Source organism: Equus asinus, chromosome 2, assembly GCF_041296235.1.
Source record: "Equus asinus isolate D_3611 breed Donkey chromosome 2, EquAss-T2T_v2, whole genome shotgun sequence".
Classification (NCBI taxonomy): Eukaryota; Metazoa; Chordata; class Mammalia; order Perissodactyla; family Equidae; genus Equus; species Equus asinus.
This window is the reverse complement of record NC_091791.1, coordinates 120,236,126-120,256,952: the sequence shown is the minus strand read 5'-3', so window position 1 is coordinate 120,256,952 and position 20,827 is coordinate 120,236,126. Positions and strand designations below refer to the sequence as shown.

At 39.4% G+C, this 20,827-nt stretch overlaps 1 protein-coding gene across 4 annotated transcripts in view; it reads left to right on the top strand.

Annotated features, from left to right (window-relative positions):
* The window catches only part of OCA2 (OCA2 melanosomal transmembrane protein), a 361,224-nt gene that overhangs the window by 215,012 nt on the left and 125,385 nt on the right, over window positions 1–20,827 (top strand). The gene's annotated exons all lie outside the window — the stretch shown is intronic.

The following is a 20,827-nucleotide window of genomic DNA, read 5'->3' as shown; positions in this document are numbered from 1 at the left end:
GATGACTGTTTCCTTCCTTAGGTTAGGGAAATTTTCAGCTATTATTTCTTCAAATAGATTATCTACCCCTTTGTCTCTCTCTTCTCCTTCTGGGACACCTATAATAGGAATGTTAGTGCATTTGATATTATCCCAGAGTTCCTTTAGACTGTTCTCATTCTGCCTAATTCTTTTTTCTTTTATCTGTTCAGTTTGGGTGATTTCCTCTAGTCTTTCTTCCAGCTCGCTGATCCATTCTTCTGTATGATCTACTCTGCTATTGAGTCCCTCTAGTGAATTTTTCATTTCTAGTGTTCTAGTCTTCATTTTTGATTGGTTCTTTTTTATGTTTTCTAATTCTTTGTTGATGTCCTTACTGTATTCATCCTGTCTTCTCCTAATATCAGTGAGCATCCTTATGACTTTTTGTTTGAACTCTTTGTCAGGTAGATTGCTTATTTCTGTTTCATTTAGTTCTTTTTCTGGGGTTTTGTCCTGTTTCCTTGCTTGGGATGTATTCCTTTGCCTCCTCATTATGCTTCTTTCTCTATGCTTGTATCTATGTATTAGGTGAGTAAGCTATGTTTCCTGATCTTGGAGAAGTGGCTTTATGTAAGAGATGCCTTTTGAGGCCCAGGAGTGTGCTTCCCTCTCATCACCAGTCCAAATGATACAAGAGTGACCCCTGTGTGGGCTATTTGTATCCTGTGTGGCATGGTTGCTCTTACTGCAGGTACCCAGGGAGTCTAGTTTTTCCCTCCCTGGCAGGCTGTTTGTAAATAGGGTTTGAGGAGCCCCAGTGCCATTGACTACAAGGTCCAACAGCACACTCCTGTTGCAGTTTTCCTGATCATTAGGTAGGTACTCAGTGTAGCTGGTTGCTAGGCTCAGGGGCTTACAGTTGCTGTGGTCCTCAGGCCTGCAAGGCTGTTCTCAACTCTCTTATGATTGGAGCTGAGTGAGGCTGGCCCTAGGCATGGGAGCACTGAAATGTTTCAAGCTTTGGAAGGTTGGGCCCATCGTCTTTGTGGCTGTTTGTGAAACATAGGTCTTCTGCCACTGATAAGCCTCACCCCTGACAGCTCCACACCCACCCTCAGCACAGCCCTGGTCCGTGCACACTTCCCAACCCCCTGGAGCATACCCACTTGCCCCACTGCAGTGGCCCACACCTCTTCACCAATGCCCCCCACAGTTCACGTGGTCCTCACACAGGCCCTGCCCCACAGAGGCAGACACACTCGCCTGCCTATAGAGGATCAGTCTGTGCAGGCCAACAAGTAGCCTGAGGGCTTGCTGTTGGGTGAGGCTGGTTCCTAGGGTGGGCTGTCTGCCCTGGCTGAACTGGATTAAATCTGCACTCTAGTGGGTGTGGCAGACTCCTGGGCTATCAGTCCAGGGGAAGAACTCCAATGGCATCTTCCAGCATCTGTGTCAGCCCGCCTGTACTGGGTCACAACATTGGCCACCACCAATCTTTCAGTCTCTGGAGAGGTCTCACCTCTCACCGAGATGCACCCAGAGCTCACCAGGTGAGTCTCTTTTCATCAATAAGTGTGCTTCTTTCTTTTTGGAGATTTTAGGTTGCTCTCTGAGATGGGTGAATTTGTGCATAGGCCCTTTAAGAGCTGGGTTTTTTCAGCTGTTATCCGATAGCTTTTCTGGCAACATTCACCCGTTGCAGTTAATAGCTAGTGAAGCCAAATAGCAGGACACTCGTCTCAGTTGTGCTGAGTGTGAAGGATGCTTATAGTGGTAACAGGCCTCCGCTAAGGTCCCCACATCTCCAGGGAGGGCTGCATATCCTAGGGTGGCTCCCACTTGGCCAGCCTTGAAGGTCCACAGCTCTTAAAAGTGGCTTTCTTTATCTCCATAAGGAATTTATGTCTCTTCCACTTCAGTCGGCACTGTCCCTGTTGTGGGGGTTCTTTTTATCCAGTTTTAAGTTTTCTCTCCAGGGGAATTTTTCCAAGAATATTTGTAACCTGGTTGTGTTTGTGGGAGGAGGTGAGTTCAGAGTCTGCCTATGCTACCATCTTGACAAAATCTCCTGACCTCTTTAAAAAAATAACCTCTATTTTCTCACTCTGGTTTTCTATTTTTTCACTTGTTTCAAGAGAATTTATAATTGATTGTTGAGACACTTTCATGATAGCTGCTTTAAAATCCTTTTTAGATAATCCAACATCTGATCTGATGAGGATCAAGGCTGCCCTGGGGAGAAGCCCAAGGCAGCCTGCCATACATACCAATCTATATCATCCTTCAGGAAGCATAGGACCTCCTGACCTGCTCTGATCATATTCTTATCTAAAATTACTGGACCACCCAATAACTAGACCCCACTGACAGTGATACCGTTTTAACAACTTTTTTTTACATAATCTTACCTTTGTCTTGTAAAGAGATAACTCACATACCTATGCCTTCAATTTAGCCCTATCCTCACCCCATGTTTGCAGTTCTTACTGCCCATGCATCCTGTCTCCCTGCCTGCAGCTCTTTACTGCCCATGTGTCCTGTGCCCATGCCTTCAGCTCTTACTTCCCATGGTTCCTGTTGCCCTGCCTGCAGCTCTTACTGCCCATGGGCCCTGTCCCCGTGCCTGCAGCTCTTACTGACCATGGGTCCTGTACCCATGCCTGCAGGTCTTCACTGCCCATGGGTCCTGTCCCCATGCTATTCTTTGAATAAAGGAACACTGCTACCAGACCTTGAGTGTCCAAGAATCTTTCTTTTGACTCCTTGGCTCACCAAGCCCGCATCATTTCTTCTGGTGGCCCATACAGGGATCTTGCTTCATTGGCTTTTGAGCTTAAGTTCTAGTAAGTGCCCTTTTCTTCATTGTGCCTTCCTCTTTTTCAAGGATGGGTCTAAATTCACTTATTCTTTGGAAACCTTCTTGGACAGCTGTATGAATCCATGTTTGGTGCCCATGGCTACTCTATTGGGCAAACTGTGGCATTCAGCCTGAAGAGTATCAGTACCTTAAGCCTGAGGGTGATGAAGAATGAATTACTCCATTCCTCCTAACCCTATCTCTAAGATATAAATGTTACATGGGCAGGGGTCAACCTGTTTAAGTCATTAAGATGGTCGCCAATCTCCAAGACTCCCGTGGAAGGTTTCTTTTCCTAAGGCTGGATTGGGATGCTTCCCTATGGCTCCTGACGAGACTCTGAACTATGGGAAAGTCCCAATTGGGACTCTGGTTCAAGGAAAGTACCAAACTCTAACCTTTGGTTGAGTATGGGAACCCCTTCTTGAGAGAAAGGCTCCAGGATGCAATTGGATGTCCCCCAGACTGGCAGAAAATTCCTCACTGTTTTTCTCTATTCTTTTACCTCTGGGACCATTCACCAGGAGCCTACTACTGCCAGGCATAATAGGGAAGGTATACAAGGGATGCCATGCAGGGGGATGCCCCCATCATCCCTTGCTATAGGAACCCCACAGGAGGAACGAGTAGGATGTTGCCCTAGGTTCAGGGGGGATTTTCAAGGTAATGGACCCTTTTCTTTCATCTCTCTTAAAGTTACAGTGGCCATTTTTGGTTCCTTTTGAGCTTTGCAACTGGGAAACAAATCTTTAAAGAGTCAAAGGCTCCACCCTTAGGAGGCCCCACTTTGGGTTCTGGTTCTGATCACCCTGGCAACCCAAAGTGGGGTACCCTCTCTTGACGGTTGACTCATTGAGTATTTGAGGCACCTACTGAGTTGGTTATGTGGATAGGAGACCTGTGATTCATCCTGTGAACTGTCCTGCTCGGGTTGTGTGCCCCAGCATGGGAACTGCTGTGTGACTCTTATCTTGATAAACCTCTGGAAGAGGCCATGAGGGTGAGGCATGATCTCTTTTCCTTCCTTTGTCTGTCTTGTTCGTCACCTCCTCTGTTGTCACCAAGTCAAGGTTAAGTTCAGGCTGGACCTGAGCAGAACCTGGACCTTCTGTAATATCGAAAACTTGAAAACCTTTAGCCAGGGATTTAAATCTCAACCCTGGCACTGGGAGCCCCAGCCCCCAGCCAGCTCCAGGCCTTTGCCTCCTGCTTTGCTGGCTTACCTTGTGCTGGCTCAGGGACTAAGTGCCCAGGTTGAGCAGGACTTGACTAGATCTTATAAGTATATCAATGCCTGCAGTCAGGCTCTGCACCCTTTCTCCGGCCCACTGTCTAGTCAGACACTGGCTTTACCACTATGGGGAACACCCCAAGCATCCTCTGAGACTCACCACTTGGGTGCATTCTAACTAATTGGAAACACTTTCAGTAGGATGGGTTATGACCCAGAAACTCCATCTTGGAGAAAACTTGAGGGGTTTCTCTGTGCCTTTGTGATGTAGTTGGAGAGGTAGATCAACTATGATGTCATTTGAGTTACAACCCAGTTTCTGAGAAGTTAAGGACTTCTGAGAAGTCCTTGGAAAATCTTTGTAAGACTAGAAAAGCGGCTCTAGAGGCATTCAGGTTCCACCCATTTCCCTTATCTCAAAGAGCTTGCAAATCCTCTGTTGACTACCTAGCCCATCACTAATTCCTAAGACTGAAGAAAAAAACGGAGGAAAGGAAAAAATGGCCATAAGCGTGCCCTTGCCAAAAAATCTAGCATCTTGAGTGTCTTCTCCACAGATATTGGTAAAAAGGCTTAAAACAAAATTTGAAGTCATAACTAGGGAGCTTTATGTTACTGCACCTGATTCATGGCAGTAATTTTAAAAGAAAAGCTGTGGAGATTCTGTGTATGTCTGCCTATGTATGTTATATGTATGTGGTATTTTACTTGCCGATGTTATGGCTAAAATCAAGAGCTCTGTTTAATTGGCTTAAAGTGAGCACTTACATAAATTCTAAATGTAGTAGAAATTAACCCAATGTCTTTCAAGTTAACTGATATAGATTAACCTTTGGTAAATGAAAGCTTAAGTTTGATTGAAATAGGCATGTTGTCAGAGTTGTTGGTATTTGGATATGATGCAGACGTGCAACCTGGGTTTACTAGTCAAATAAGCTCATGTTGTCTGTTAGAAATTCATCAGCAAAATAATAGATAATTTTTTCTAATGTCTCATAAAGTTTTTGTGGGTAATCTGAACATAATTATTGGAAACAAATGATTTGGATAGATGAAAATGGGTAAGAGTTTTTGGGTACAATAATTATGTTTTATGGCCTGTATAATTGGGAAAAACAGCTTCCAAATTCTTTTTGGTAACTTAAAACTTTAGAGTTTTGCCAAGTTAAGTTAAATGATAAAAATCTGTTGAGTATCTGGGTCATTTTTGGATAGGATGGAACACTGCAACATTATTGCCAGACATGTCTAAGTTATCTACTTTTAGCTTCTTATTGCAGAGAGGCTAAAGGATGTTTGGGTCTATTAGCAAACATGAGTTATGTTTTATTACTATGAAGTAGCATGTTTCTAGAAATTATGAAAAGTATTTAGAATGCTGATATAAAAGGTGGTTCATAATTGCTTGTCTTTTTAGTTTTCCATAGGGTCTGTTAAGGGTTAAAAATTTTAATTAATATATGTAATTAAAACTACTGGAAATTAATGAGGCAAGCAGCTCTGTATTCAAGGAAAGTAAAAATGTATGTTTTCAGTAAAGAAGGTAAAAAGAGTGGAAGTATTTTTGTTTGTTGGGTTAAGAAAGATAAATTTGTCTTAAAGTACTAGAAGGGAAGAAAGAAAGCATGGGACAAATTCTGGATGTAAAAAGAAAGTTGTAGAAGGTTTGTGAAAGAGAAATTCAGAAAGGAGTTTTACACCTGGTCAGGTTGGCTAAGATGAAAGTAAATCCGATTAAGTAAAGCAGTTTTAATGAAAAAAAATAAGCTGGTGCAGAAATTAAAATTTAGTTTTCTCTCAAAGGATAATTTTCTTGAAGTTTTGGCCTGTTCTAACTCTACCTAAAGGACAGAAATCTATGTTTTGCTAAAATAATTTCCTATATTCAGAAAGAAAGAGATCTCTCAAGATTTTTTGACTGTTTCAACTGCTCTTGACTGTTTCTGTTGTCACTTTGAATATATACCTGAGCATGTTTCTTGCAGTGAGTGTTGTTTCCTATTTGAACAAGTGTTTTAAACCCTTTTGATATTTTTGACAAGCTTCTGCCTGAAAAAGAATATTCAAATCCTGAATGGAGGCTTTCTTTTGACCTGAAAGAAGGAGGAAAATTTCTCTGAGGATTTTCAGAGGGCCCCTGAGACTTCTCAAAGAAATTTACTCTCTCTTCCTGTAAGGAGGAAAATAATAAACTGTTTAGGCTTATTTGATCTATTAAATTACATGGGAAGTATTGTCAACCAAGTGATGATAACCTTTCTTAGGTGGTATTATGTGGGTGAATGTTATTGCTATAGGTGTCTTAAAATTATATAACATTCCTAAAATTCTGATCTGTCCTGGTTATCAGTCATAATTCTAGTTATTATCTGGAAGTGTATGTAACAGAAGTAGCCAAGTTTCTTTGTCAATTGCCCTTTTGAGTCTTTTGTCCATTTGCAGATAGTTGCTGTTTTACTCTGATGCTTTTTGCTTTTGCAAATATGTTTCATCTTCAGAGAAATTCCTGGAAAGGATTCTGATACAGGATTCTAGAATACAGGTTTCTGATAAACTTTCAGATTGTAAAACTGAACTGGGTAAGAAATTACAGGATTCTAATGGAGAAACTGATGACCTCATAAAACTGCTAACAGAAGATTAAGATCAAGAATTGATTATACAGGACTGGATGAACTGATGAGGATGATTATAATTTTTATAATCTTATTTGAAATATTATTGAGTTTTGTTTTCTCAGCTTTAAGGAAATCTTTTTCTCTCTTCTCTTATGCTAACTATGACTTATAGCAATTTGGTGAAATTATACCTTTGTGAGAAGAACTGAAATATTTATCTTTTTCTCCCTACCTAATCCCTCCAGAATTTGGGAACTCTTTGTGAGTGAGTATGATTATTTCGTGGCAATATAGTTGTTTGCTTAAGTTCCATAAGAATCTGTTCTCCTTATAACAGGACACATTGGTTATATTAGCAAGGCTTTGACTGGAATGTCATATTTGAGAGAAACATACAGGCTCAGATATGACAAGACAGCTTTTCAGGAACAAAGAATGGACTTTCTAGAATAAATCCACTTGGAAATATTGGCCTGGTACCTTGTTTACAGAGATTCCGGCAATCTTACCTGCTAAGTAAGGAAGCTCACTTATCTGGCAGGTGCAAGGAACCTCTAAATATTTTGAGGGACCTCGAAAAGAGGAATCCACCAAAATCTGTAGGTACTGCAGGCAAAATCTTATGGCAAGTCCTTGACTTGGGTTTTCTGGCCGTGAGAAGCTTTAAAGTTCAATCTGAGATTCTTCATAAACAATTCCAGCAAAGCAGATTTAAAACAGCCTGTATGATCAATTCCAAGTCTTGCTGCACTTATGTAAATAATTGGACCAAGTTTTATTGAAACTACACTTATTTTGCAAACCCGTTAATCTTAATTTGACTATCTCTTGTAAAAGTGAGGGTGATTTTAGAGAGAAAAATTATGTTTAAGTACAAGCTATAGTACACATTCATGGATATTAGATTCTACCTTTTCTCTTCTACAAGATTCTTCTATTACTAATCATAATGTCTCCTTGTGGCCATCCGTCTGTGATACCTGGGAGCCCCCTGGCCACAATCAAACATTTTCCTTCAACTCTACAGCCCAAATACTATCTAAATTTGCCTTGTTGCAGATGTATCGTAAACAATGAGTTCCTAAGGTAAAGTCCCCAACCTATTGATACACACAGGATGGACTGTATCAAATTTGGGACGAATATATTTGGCTCACTCCTACTAGTGGTCAACTCAGTCAAAGCCTATGTTGGAAACAAACCAATCACACTTGTGATACGTGGCCTAATGGCACCTGAACTATGGGACAAATTCCCCATTATGTGTGTTCTCATATCATAGCCTTAAAAAATACTGATTGGTTTGGGATGGACTAGGATAGATGGCCCAGCATATGTTGGTTAGCCCCTAACAGCATTCAGTGGTTATGTGGCTCTAACTTCTGGCCTTGCCTGCCACCTGGATGGATTAGACGATGCACCTTAGGCTTCATCTGGATGCAAGGTAGAACTACATTTACTGTATCTCCTCCTGCTAACCTACCCAACCTGTGACAATGCTGGACCTATTCTGTCTTCCACTGGTATGATCACCTTGCCACAGTTTTCCTTCCCTAATTAGGAATCGAAAGTGTCATCTGGCACATGGAAGCCCTATACAAATTTACCATGATGGCATTAAACAATACATAACGTAGCCTTTCATTTCTCGATTTAGAAGTATCCCATTTGGGATTTGCATAAGGCAGTCCTCCAAAACTGAATGGCACTGGATGTCTTGACAGCAGCACAGGGAGGCACTTGTGCCATTATAAAAACCGAATGTTGTGTCTACATTCCTGACTACCATCAAAATATCTCTGGCTTCCTATCTGATATGAGCCACCAAGTTAAATCCATGTCTGACCCTACCCTATCCCTAAATGATTGATTGAACGCCTGGTCAGGACCAGGTCTCTGGACTACTATCAAAACCTTATTCATTGGGTTAATCATATTGCTTGTATTTCTTATTATAATTTGTTATCTGTTTCATTGTTTGTCTTCCACGTGTCAACAAAGTTTTGTCTCCTGGACCGCTTCTCATCAAATGATTCTCTCGTCTCCAGAGGATCTGTATGCCCTGTCAGCGCTGGACTCCAAGGTCACAACCTTCTGGCTCACTGAGCTTCCTGCCTGTACCCCAATGGTCCCATTTAGGGACAGCTCTACCCCCTTGTACAGCCAGAAGTAGTTACAGAAGATTGACCATCATCCATATCCCCAAAAGATTTCAGGGCCAAATGGGTTTGGGGGGGTTTTATGATGAGGATCAAGGCTGCCCCAGGGAGAAGCCCAAGGCGTCCTGCCCTACATACCAATCTATGTCATCCTCTGGGAAGCATAGAACCTCCTGACCTGATCCGATCTGATTCTTTTCTAAAGTTGCTGGACCACCCAATAACCAGACCCTACCTACACTGATAGAATTTTAACAACTTTTTTTACATAATCTTACCTTTGTCTTGTGAAGAGATAACTTACATACCTATGCCTTAAATTTAGCCCTACTCTCACCCCATCTTTGCAGTTCTTACTGCCCATGTGTCCTGTCCCCATGCATGCAGCTGTTACTGCCCATGGGTCCTGTCCCCAGGCCTGCAGCTCTTCACTGCCCGTGGGTCCTGTCCCCATGCCTGCAGCTCTTCACTGCCCGTGTGTCCTGTCCCCATGCCTGCAGCTCTTCACTGCCAATGGGTCCTGTCCCCATGCTATTCTTTGAATAAAGGAGCACTGCTACTAGACCTTGAGAGTCCAAGAATCTTTCTTTCAACTCCTTGTCTCGCTGAGCCCGCATCATGATTCATCCCATTGTTGGTTTCAGTTGTTTGTCTTTTTCCTTCAACTGTGATTTTCTTGGTTCTTGATGTGACAGGTGACCTTTGGTTGTATCCTGGATATTTTATCTATTAGTTTAGGAAACTCTAAGTCATAACTAAATCTCTTATTTCAGCAGGCAGCCACCTTGTTTAAGTTCAGCACACAAGTTCTGGCCTACTCCTGTAGTCTGTGGTTCAAATGACAGTTTAATTTTCAAAGACCTTGCAGTGTTACTTTGCAGTGTTACTTTGAATTATTTATCTGGTGCTTTGGAGGCTCCTCCTGGTCCCTGCTGGTGCTGCCTGAAGGGACAGAGGGATCTCCCCAGGCCGAATTGCCAGGCTGTGTCGCTGTAGGGGAAGAAGAGTCTCAGGTCTGCAGGAGTGAAGAAGCCTTCCTGGCTGTGTTTGTTATAATGGGATCTCCTTTCCTGTGAGGGTCTCAGAACACTTCTTGATCCTACCCTGTGTTAGGATACCCCTACCAGTGTCCCACGGCTCCCTAGGTATCACTTGGCAGGGAAAGATGTGTCAGGCCTATGTCAAAGAGATCTGAGACCCCAGGTGTGTGTTGTGGCAGGATCCCTCTGCAGGGTCTGCCCACCCACAAGATATTTCTCAGCAGGAGAGAGGAGTGCCTCCCTAGCCACCTTTGTCGGCAGGGATCTTGTTGATCTTCCTTGTCAGGAGAACCATAATCACCTTGTGTTGTCATAGGGACTTGTTCCACCCAGGGAGGGAACCAGCGCACCTGGCTGCCTTCTCTTATTATGTTGCGGGTCAGGAAATACTGGTTCTGGAGGATGAAATAAACCATGCTGCTGTGCTGTTCCTCCTGTCCTGAGGTCCTAAACCAGTTTGCTTTCCTCTTACCAACTTTAAGAGTTCTCCTTTAATTGCCTCTTGATTTGTTTCCAGGGTTTATAGTGTGCTTAGCAGAGTGAGGAGGGAGAGAGGGATCTATGCTATTTTGTCTGTACTAGAAGTCTCTTGAAATTGCCCATTCCCTTATTTTTAATTTCCATGTCATTTTGTTTTTAATTGGCTTTTCATAAGGAATATATATTTGATCTAATTTTAAACTCTTTGCCGTTATGTATTTTTGATATTTGATATATTGTTTGTATTTGGTGTGTTGTATTTCCTCTTCTCATCTGTTGATATAGTATATTGTTAAAATTTCTTTGCATCTGTTTTCTTAGTGTTTTATATCTATGTATATAGATAATATTTTTATTCTTTTATTTATTAGCTTAAACATTTAAAAACACATATTTAAACCTATCTTTATCTACAATCCTAAGAATAAAACAAGAGTTGGTTGTTTTAGGGTCCTGAGAGACATTTAGTAGATTTATTGACTCCTCAGGCAGGCTTTTGTTTGAAGACTCTTGAAGGAGACACTGCTTCCATTTTTGAACAGCAGATGTCCTTCCATACTCCTGCAAACATCATTCATTTTCTTAGACTCTTTGGTAAGAACAATAGCATTTGGTGTTTTTGACAGCAGCACGTTGTTCTCATTGCACTTGGAATAAAATCTAGAGCCTCAGCCACGACTTATAAACCATGAATGACCAGGCTGCAGCTGCCGCTACACTTTATTTCCCACCATGTGCTCCGTTGCTACTGAACCAGCTCCAGTGGCCTCCTTGCTAGGTGACTGTATGTTGGCACTTGTCACCTCTACCTGTTTGTTCCTCCTAAGCCTGCTGGCAGCGGGCGTGCCCCTGCAAACTGTCTTCTCAAACCCCCATCCTCAGGGAGACCTTCCCAGGCCCCTTAGAAAGAGCCCTCCCTTCACTTGCTAGCTCCTAACCCTGCTTTCCTTTTCATCCAACAGGTTATTAGATATATTGTGTGTGTATGTATATATGTATGTGTGTATGTGTATGCATATATATGTATATGTAAACTGCTTTTTTGTCTGTCTACTTTCACCGGGATATAAAGCCACAGGAATTAGTGAACACGTCCTTCTTGGTCACTGCTGAATCTCCAGGGCCTGGCCCATAGTAGCCACTCAATAAATATTTGTCAATCAAATAAAGGGATGAAAAGGCCTGAGCAATATGAAATGTTGGTTTGTGAGGATTTTATGTTTATAAAATACTTATGTTTATAAATCAAACCATGTATCCAGAGGTATAACAGTCATTCACCATAATTTTCACAGGTGCCATGTGGAAAGTGGTTCTCAGATGGACTCAGCTAAGAAGGCTTCTTGTGAGGATATTTTTATCAGAATCTTAAACTGAGAAGAAGGAGAAAAAAAATAACTTTGCTATGTCTTGGCAGTGTTAGAAAGCTTTGGTGATTTCCTAAGCAATGAGTTCTCCATGCTGGCATGTTCATGCTTTGTGTTCATTTCCCTCTTTGGGTGTCCAGGAAGTATGGAAAGGCTTCCCATGCATCTAGATTTATTTGTGTCTTTGCCAACGAGCCATCTTTAGCTGTGCTAGGGCTCTGCCACTGAGAATAATAATAGTGCTAATAATAGGTGGGGTAAAGTTTCTAATTTGTAGATTGCATGTGATAATTTTATGTTACTAGTTAATAACTCAGGTGCAGGCTTAACTGCAGCCTTCCAAGTTCTCCTTGGCTATCCATCATTTTCTTGTGTATAAGTTACTTTTTGGTATAAGTTACCTAATTTATTAATAAACCCTGTGGCTTATAATGTAAGAGTTATGTGGTGTCTCTTACATTCTCAACTGTCTAAAGAAATGTTAAGATTGACTGAGGAATAATGGAATGTGAATGAGTGACAGTGTGTTCATTCACTGGAAAAATCAGTTTTGAGGAGTGCTGGTAGAGAGCGCAGTTGCCTACACCTGAGGGACGGAGATGGACCAATGTGTTCAGATTACAAATTCGAAAAACACCATGGCTCATTCTTCCTGCCTTTGGGGAAAAAATAACAAATATAGAAACCACCCCCTTAAAAAAAATAAAATGAAGCAAATGAAAACACAAGAAAACAAGACTATCACTACCAAAAACACACACTAAAAAATAAATTTTATTTCTTTACTTTAGTGTTTTTTGATAATTATTCGTCTCTTCTAATGTATCTTTCATGAAATATAAAAAATAGATAGGATTACTTTTTAAATTATAGATGCTTCTAAATGGATCTCTGATTCCATTGTGAAGGAGCAACAGATGTTTATTTTTAGAAAATGAGAGTGGTCAACTAGCTTTTCTGCCAGGGGCATGAACACGGGGGTCGTTTAAATGTGTTTCTGACGTAGCTGAGTCTCTAATGAAGTGCTGCCTTGCAAACAAGATTACTAGTGAGTTCACTAGGAAGATATATGCATAATTCTGGGGGAAAATGGGCTCACAGGCATTTTGATTTTTGAATGTTTGTAGCCAAAAGGATTTATAATGATCTTTTTATCAATTTCAGTAGTCTGTTTCTAACCTAGCTCTGACATTCTCCAAAAATAGTGGTGTAATTCAAGTTCAATTAAAATAATTCAAATTAGGGGCCAGCCCAGTGGCACAGCAGTTAAGTGTGCATGTTCTTCTTTGGTGGCCCGGGGTTCACTGGTTCAGATCCTGGGTGTGGACCTATGTACCGCTTGTCAAGCCATTCTGTGGCAGGCATCCCACATAAAATAGAGGAAGATGGACATGGATGTTAGCTCAGGGCCAGTCTTCCTCAGCAAAAAGAGGAGGATTGATGGCAGATGTTAGCTCAGGGCTAATCTTCCTCCAAAAAAAAAAAAAAGAAAACTACAATAAAATAATTAAAATTAAAATGTATTCCAAATTTTAGAGAAAATAACTGAATGTATCAGCTTTGAAACATATAAGAACTTTCAGTATATTTTAGAGATTTCAAAAATCATATTTTTTCCTCAGGTCAGATGTTGACAGAGATGATTTTAAAATGAGACAAGATATCATGAAAAAGGAAACATCAGCAAGGAAAGGTAGAGCAGAGGGCATCTGGTAAAAGGTCCCCAAGGAGCACATGACTTTTGGCTTGACCCCTTGAATACTGACATAATTGTGCCTCCACCTCGGTACAACTGATGGCAGGGAAACTTTTAAGCATTTCCTTTCAAATGGTGACAGGAGTCAGTCTAACCCACATCCTTCTCTCTTTATCTGGAGTTGCTCTGTGACTCATGTTGACCTCCCTTACCCTGCAGAGGGCTCCTACCCATGTCCCTGCCCAGGTCCCTAGGTGGTTATTACAGGTGCATAGGTCAATTGAAGAGGATTTGACACAGAAGAAATAGCACATTTGATCAGTTTTTAAATCTAGAGGTTAGCTGCAGTAGAGTACTTTAACTGGGTTTCATAGTAAGAAGGAATGTTGAGTTCCAGTTCTACTCTGGGTGTATAAAACAACTAAAGTCCATTCCTTCCTCTGATTACAACTAAAACTCTGGACAAAAACCAAAAGTCAACTATCCGTGGACTCTGAAAAATAAACAAAACCAGGTGAATTGTGGTGGAAAGTCAATACCTGGAGAAGTGACCCTCTCAGGGGTGATTTTTCTGTTTTTCTCTGTCCTGGATTTCCCTCCAGGGTAGGCCTCAGTTATGGAGAGGCATGGTGGCATAGATGGCTAGCACTCCTGTAGCATCACCATCTTTGCACCTGGAAGAACCAGGGAAAGTAGCACCTGTGAACCAGAAAATAGAGGAAGCTCAGAAAAGAGAGCCAGAGAACTCTCCCCCACCCCCAATTCTGTGCATGAACTTGCACAAATCTCAGCCTAATTTCTGAACAATGCCTGCATGGAACAGACCCAGCCCAGCCTAGCAAAAGCCTAAAGGACTGTCTGAGATTAGAGCCATCCATACAAGTCTCTGACTAACTCCTAAATGATGTATATTCTGGACAGGCACAAATCAACATAGCAAAGCCTAGAGAAGTCAACTGAAAATTCAACCATATGCACAAGTACTGACTACTGAACTATGCATGTATGGGGCGGATCCAAACTGTCATAGAAAATATGAATTTGAACCACTGCTCATCGAAGGTGAGACAGAAATTGTGGTCTGAACCTAACTTCTAAATGGGAAAGGAAAAAAAATAATCTTCAGAAGATTATAACAGGACCCAGGACCCAATCTTAACATTGACAGTATGCAGGAGACAATGCCAAAGGACTCAACACACAAAGAATGTGGAAAATGTAATCAATTCTCAAGGGAAAAAGACAATCAATAGATCTCAACCTCGACATGACCCTGATGTTAAAATCACCAAAGAATTTAAAGTAGCTATTATATCATGCTCAGTGAGGTAAAGAAAAATGAATTTGAAAAGAGTCAAAAGATAGGAATCCTTAGGAGAGAAACAGAAATTATGAAACAGAAACAAATGCAAAGGTCAGAACTTAAAAATATATTTTAATAAAAGACCTCGATGGGTTCAACAACAGAATGAATATGACAGAGGAAAAGGCCAGTGAACTAGAAATAGAACATATATGTTATCTAATCTGAAGGAGATAGAGAAAAATATTTTCTAAGTACTAGATCTCATGAACCTGTGAGACAATATAAAAAATTAGGGCTTTAGAGGAGAGGAGCAACATCTTTGAATGTTGAAAGTGTTGAATGAGGAAAAACATCCTTGAAGAACTAATGAAAGACGACACAGGATAAAAGTCAAAGAAAATCTTGCCCAGATACATCATAATCAAATTGCTAAAAACTAAACATAAGGAAAAAATTTGAAAACAGCAAGGGAAGAATGATGCAGTAACATAGAGAGACCATAATTTGAATGCCCACAAGTTCCTCATCAGAAACCATGGAGGTCAGCAGACAGGAGAATAACTCCTTTAGCTGCTGAAAGAAAGGACCTGTCAAACCATAATTCTTTATCCAGCAAATTAATCTTCAGGAATAAAAGCAAAAAACAAACAAACAAAAAGATGTTCTTAGATGAAGGAAACTAAGAGATTTCCTTGCCAGGAGACTTGCTCTGCAAGAAATGCCAGTGGAATCTCTTCTGGCTGAAGGGAAATGATACCATAGGGAGACTGGATCTTTAGGAATGAAGGAAGAACAGAAATGGTAAGTAGTTGCATAAATATAAAAAACTTTTTCCCCATCTTAAGTTCTTTAAAGTAGGTATGACTGTTGAAAGTGTAATATTGGGGCTGGCTCCATGGCTGAGTGGTTAAGTTCGCGTGCTCTGCCGTGGCGGCCCCAGGGTTCAGATCCTGGGCGCGGACATGGCACTGCTCATCAGGCCACGTTGAGGCGGCGTCCCACATCCCACAACTAGAAGGACCTGCAAATAAGATATACAACTGTGTACCGGTGGGGGTGGGGGGGGGGGAGGGCGTGGCGCAGTTTGGGAAATAAAGCAGAAAAAAAGAAAAGATTGGCAACAGTTGTTAGCCCAGGTGCCAATCCTTAAAAAAAAAAAAAAATGAAAGTATAATATTGTCTGGTGAGAGTTTCAGTGTGTACAGATGTGTAATACATATGGCAACTATAACATAAAGGGAAATATGGGCGGTTAAAGGTCCTATGTCATTTCAAGGCTTATATATTTTACTTGATGTAATAAAATATTAACTTTAAGTGGATTGTAAAAGATTTAGGTATGCATATTGTAATCCATTAACTACTAAAAATATAATTAAAATATTTAGATAAAAAGCCAACTGACAAAAGTAAAATAATATTCAACTAACCCAAAATAAAGCAGGGAATGGACACAGAGATGAATACAAAATAGAGGAAACAAACAGAAAATAAATAATAAATTTGCTGACTTCAATGCAACTATATCAATAATCATATTAAGTGCAAACATTCCAATTAGAAGGAAGATACTGAGAGTGGATACAAAAGTATGACTGTAATATGTGCTGCTTACAAGAGACATAATTTTAATATAATGATGCAGATAGGTTGAAAGTAAGCAAATGGGAAAATGTACAGTATGCAAACAGCAAGCATAAAAGGCTGAAGTGGCATAAAATAGACTTCAAGACAAATAGAGTTATTAGAGATAATGAGGGACATTTAATAATGATAAGTGGGACCACTTATCAGGAAGACACAACAATTATAAATGTTCCTAATAAAGCCTCAAAAACAATTGGTTCACTAACTTAAACAAAATAGACAATTCCACAATCATAGAAGGACATTTTATCATCTTTCTCTCAGAAACTGATAGAACATCTAGACAAAGAAGTCATGAAAGCCATAGAAGATATGAAGAACATCATCAACCATTTTAATTTAATTGACGTATGTGGAACATTGCATCCAACAGCTGCATGTGCCTGTGGTGAATTCACCAAGATTATAGCATTACAGTGTAAGGATTGTGTACTCTGACAACAAATTTAAGTAAGAAATCAATAACAATCAGATCTCTGATATAACCCCAATATTTTGGAATTAACAACACACACTTCCAGTCAAGTCATGAGTCAAAGATGAAATCACAAGGGAATAAGAAAATATTTAAAAATAAATGTCAATGACAATATAACACATCAAAAATTTTTAGATGCAGCTAAAGATGACTGAAAGGGAAACTTACAGATTAAATACTCATAATAGAAAAGAGGAAAGACCTAAATGTAGCAATCTAATGTTCTACTTTAAGAAGATGGAATGGAAAAAAGAGCAAAGTAAAACCGAAGTAAATTTAAGGAAGAAATTAATAAAGATAAGATCAGAATCAACAAATTAGGAAACAAGCAGACAATACAGAAAACAAACTAAGGCAAAACCTGGTTCTTTAAAAAGATCAATAAAACTGACAAACCTCTAGCTAGACAGATTAAAAAGTAAAAGAACATAAACCACCAAAATCAACAATAAAAAAGAGGTTATCCACACAGACCCTACAGACATTAGAAGAAGAATAAGAATACTGTTAATAACTTTATGTCAACCAATTCAACAACGTATCTGAAATGGAACATTTTGTTAAAAATTATAACTTACCAAAACTGACTCAAGAAGAAATAGAAAGTCTGAAGAGAATTCTATCAAGTAAAAAAAATTAAGCAGTAATTGAAAAGATCTTTCGACAAGGAGAAGTCCAGACACAGATGAATCAGTCACTGTTGAACCTCTCAAACGTTAAGAAATAATCCAGTTCTATTCAAAAGCTTTCAGAAAATAACCGCAGGAGAATAATTCCCAACTCATTTTATGAGGCAAGTGTTACCCTGATTCTAAAGACAAGGCATCATGAGGAAAGAAAACTATAGACCATGGACGTAGATCCAGAAATCCTTAACAAAATATCAAATCTAATGCAATGATCTAATATAACACAAAATGATAACATCATAACCAAGAAAGGTTTATTCCAAGAATACAAGGTTGATTTAACATTCAAAAATCAATATAATTTCCAATATTAACAGAATACAGGAGAAGAGCTTTATGATCATTTCAATAGATACAGAAAAAGCATTTGACAGCATTCAAATTCATGATAAAAACTCTCAGGAAACTATGACTTTTCAAGTTGGTCAAGGGTGTTTTTGAAAAACTTAGAGTCAACCTCATACTTAATGTTGAAAAACTTAATTATTTTTCCCTGTGATTGGGAACAAGGCAAGGATGCCTACTTTCACCACTTCCATCCCACGTAATTATTGAATATAGCAATATGAAGAAATAAAGGGCATATAGATGGAAATGGAAACAGTGAAATTGTCTCTATTTGTAGATGATATTATTTATGTAGAAAATCTCAGGTAATCTACAAAAAGAAATACTAGCACTACTAGAACTAATACATTTAGCAAGGTGACAAGACATCAGATCAATATATAAAAATAAATTGTATTCTCATATACTGGCAAATGTTGGAAAATATTTAAGAAACAATTGCATTTACAGTGGTACCAAAACATTAAAAAAACCTAGGAATAAATCTAACAAAATATGCCCAAGATCTCTACACCAAAAATAATTCTGAGAGATTGCCAAAATTTTCTTAAAAAGATCTAAATAAATGGAGAAATAGTCCACGTTCATAGATAGGAAGACCCAACATTGTTTAGTTGGCAATTCTTCCCTATACATTCAATGAAATCCCAGTAAAAACTAAAATTGGTGTTTCCATACAGACCTAGAATAACCAAGATTTTTTTTTTCTTTTTTGCTGAGGAACATTCACCTTGAGCTAACATCTGTGCCTGTCTTCCTCTATTTTGTATATGGGTCACCACCACAGCATGTCTGATGAGTGGTGTAGGTCCACGCCTGGTTTCTGAACCTGTAAACCTGGACCACTGAAGCAGAGCATGCTAAACTTAACCACTATGCCATGAGGCCGGCCCCGCAAAGCAATTTTTAAAAGAACAGTGTTGGAGCACTTGCCTTACCTGATTTCACAACTTCACTGTAAAGAAGCTGTAATGAAGATATAGTGGTATTGGCAAAAGATGGACTTACATATGAATGGAACAAAACTGAGTCCAGAAATAAACCATACATATACAGTCAACTGATTAAATAAAAGTGCCAAAGCAATTTAATAGGGAAAGGAACTCTTTTCAACAGATGGTGCTGAATCAACTGGATATATGTATGAAAAATGAATGCTCGAATTGACTTTACTGCTTTGTATTTTCACTCCTTTATCTGTTTCATAGTCTCTTTAGTGATGTTCCCCTTTTCACTGCTGACGTTGGTGACTTGGTACTTGTATTCTCCCTCTCTGTCTTTCTCTGTCTCCCTGCCTTTCTATTTATCAGTCTCTCATGAGCGTATGAATTATGTTAGTCTTATCTCTCTATCAAATACTTGTATGTTTATTAATTTCTGCTTTTACAATTATTATTCTCTTCTTTCAATCTTCTTTCTTGCCTTTGAGTTGATTGAGGATTATTTAAAATTGTATTTCCCCTTTTTTGGCAGTTATATACCCTTTTAGTGGTTTACTCCAGAGACGACAACTTGCATCTTTAACTCGTTGAGGGCCAAAGCTAATTACTTTTAGACTCTTCAACTCTAATTTCTTTAAACGAAATTCCTCTTCTATATTCTATATCTGTGGTTTCTCATCCATGCAGACTTGGAGTCTATCTACACCTCTTTCAGTTGTTTCTGCTCTCATTCATGTTGCTTGTTTTATGTCCTGATGATCCTAGATTAACATTTTATTACTGATGTTAATCTGTGGGACTCCTGAGAACCTACATTTGGGATGTTTTCTTCCAGAAATGGCTTGTGTCTGCTTCTGCTGGATGCCAGGGGATAATTTCAGTCTGTTTCAAGGATCTCAGCTCAGTGTAAGAAGGCTTGCTTCAGCCTACAGCCTCACTGCTGCCTATGCTTCAGTGCTTTGATTTCAGTGCCTGATCAGCATCAAGCTGGGGGCAATTCCTTTCCTCCTTGCCACCCAAGTCTGCAGCTCCCAGCTAGCTGCAGGGAACATTTTCATGGGGAGAAAGATTCCTTGGAAAACATCACGTTGTCTTGCTAATCCAGTAATGCCCTAAAAATGTGTTTTATCCAGGATGTATTTATTTGGCTGCAAGTGGGACCCTAAGACCTCCTAGTTCATTGTTTTGAAAGAAGTAGTAGTACTGATATGCCTAATTTCAATGGGGCAAGGTTGTGGGACTATTGCTGAATCAGCTTTGTGCAACCTGTTGTTGCAACAGAATAATGGTGTTTCATACTGTGATTTACATCATATTACACAATCATATTTTCAGTATGTAAATTGATGGGAGGAGCCAAGTAATGTATATAATCTTTGACTATACATAAACTTTAGTTTGCTGAAGTGTGAAATATATATTGTATATTTAAAACCTTAGGCTTGATGTTTCATTTGCTGTTTTGTATTTTCCTCTTATTTTGATTTTCTTCTTTCAATTAAGAGATCAGTTACTTTGAACTGAGTTATTAGATGCAATGTTCAAGTATTTTGAAGATTTTCATCTATTTTGTCTTATACTGCGCATCACAGACCATGACATTTGGGATAATTATATGACACTAAATATATAAATAGACAGTTGTCTATAGGCACACATCAAGGTGTGCACACAATACTGTGTGTTTCTATGTATATATATATATACACACACATAACCATCTCTATTTGATATCTAGCAGAAAGTTTTAGTCTGGTTCAGACCTCTGACTTTTCTTTCAATAGTATATAACAAAATAAAAGATGTGACTATATTTAATTTTTTTGCAAATTAAAAATTTTGTTTTATTTAAGTAAAATTTTGATTACTATAAATCAGTGATTCTTAACAGGGGGTAATTTTGTGGTGACATTGGCACTGTCTGGAGACGTTTTTGGTTGTCACATTGGGTCAGAGGGAGGTGCCACTGGCATCTAGTGGGTAGAGGCCAGAGATGCTGCCAAACATCC